The following is a 2,054-nucleotide window of genomic DNA, read 5'->3' on the forward strand; positions in this document are numbered from 1 at the left end:
TATTTCTTTAATAGAGTTGACAATTTTCTTTCTTTCAATAAATTTAAAACTTATGAAATAATCACTCTACTGAATAAGGAATATGGGACATGCTATTTCAATTTAAAATGTTATACTGTTTGCTCTTCAATAAATAATCAAAAAATGAGGACAGAATACGTTTTTCTTTTTTATTGAACAAGTTTATAAATGTTACTTGATTTTAGCATGGATGAAAAATGAATAAAATCATGAATTCTGTTTCTGCACGTATTTCCACTTTAAAGCCTATATAATTATTATTTAAAATGATTTTCTAACTCAAGCAAAATGATATTGTAAGGGAGGAGATACAGAACACGCAAAATTGGGAGCCAGGAGCCAAATGTGATTATGAGAACACAAGCCTCCTGGAAATTAAAGAGAAATCTTGAGGTTTTGAACTTCCACGGTGCCTAAAATGGCTCATATTAACTAGATCTCAAGAGACTGGGGCACTCTAAAAGACTATTGATTTATACATATTTTGATTTTACAATCCATCACCTTTCTGAGCTTACTGTTTTTCATTGGTTTCCAATTGGGGATTCTAGATACATAATTACATTGCCTGTAATAATTGCAGTGGTGTTTTCTTCTTCTCTTTTAATACTTTCACATCTATTTATTTTAATACTATATTTCATTGACTGATACTTACAAAAAAATGTTAAATGATTATGGAAATTATAGGCATCTTTGCTTGTGACTGAACTGAATAGCTATGCTTTTAATTTCACCATTAGATGTGACTTTTGCTTATTTTATCTACATATACATAAACATGTAAATATATTTTCTACATTAAATAAATATTCATCTATTTCTATTCTGAGTTTTAAAAAAAATAATCAAAACTGGAAGCTAAATTTTACAAATTAAGTTTTGAGTACCTCTTAAGAGACCATATAATTTTTCTTCTTTGATTTTATAAATATGATAAATTATGTTTTACTGCATGATTCTATTTACAAATATTATATTTAGTACTCATTAGTGACATTTTGTGATATATAGAATTTTGTTATTAGCATAGCTATATATAAAGATTTTTTTCTTTTTTTAAGATAAGGAATAGTTTGAATAACACAAGCATTATATATTAAGCATTTGAAAAAATTCACCTCTGAAACTATCTGGGTGTTTGGAAAGTAGTCTTTTCTATTAATTTTCAATTAATTCTATGATTATATAAATTTCAATGAATTCATAAACCCATTTGATTCAATAGAGATATTGAATTACTAGTTTAACTTGTTTCCACAAAATATTTAAGATGGCTAGTGTAAACATTAAAAATAGAAATTTGGTTTTAAATTTCATAATATATACTGATGCGGGGTCGGTGAGCCGAGGAGTCGAAAGAAAGATTTCTTTAGACTCTTAAGATCTGGCAGTAGTGCTCTTTTATTTAGAGAATAGTATAGAACAGCATGGGGACAGGACCCATGGGCAGTCAGAGCTTCTGCTGCCGCTGCTTCTGCTGCCCCCGCTGGCATGGGGACAGGACCCATGGGCAGGCAGAGCTGGTGCGTGGGGACAGGACCCACGGGCAGTCAGAGCTCCTGTTGCTGCCCCGAGTTGAGGGTTAGGGCTAAATTTAAGGCATAGGTATGTGAGTTATCTCTTTATAAGACAAAGAATATGTAAAAAAGTTAAAATGGTATCAGTGCCCGTATGGTCTGGCCATTTGGCGGTCCCACAACTTTTAGATAAGAATCAAACCGGATTGAGTAAATGTCAGAAGTCACCGCTTGAATTTTATCCTCGGCTAAAGACAAAGGAGGTTTTGGGGGGGGGGGGGGTCAGTTACACGAGGTTGCCAGACAGTAGCCAATTTAAGTTCTTGCCTCTGGCATTGACTAAGAGCTTCTAGAGATAAGACCATCCCCCCTTCTTCCTGGCACAGAGAGGGAGGCATTTTCACAGATAGAGGTTTCCCTTAGAAATGTAAATGTTTCCCAACAAAGGGGCAAACAAATTCCACTCCTTGGAGCCTGAATCTCATCTGTAGTTTTAAAACTAACCAGCCTAAA

This window comes from Equus quagga, unplaced genomic scaffold (genome assembly GCF_021613505.1).
Source record: "Equus quagga isolate Etosha38 unplaced genomic scaffold, UCLA_HA_Equagga_1.0 73442_RagTag, whole genome shotgun sequence".
Lineage (NCBI taxonomy): Eukaryota > Metazoa > Chordata > Mammalia > Perissodactyla > Equidae > Equus > Equus quagga.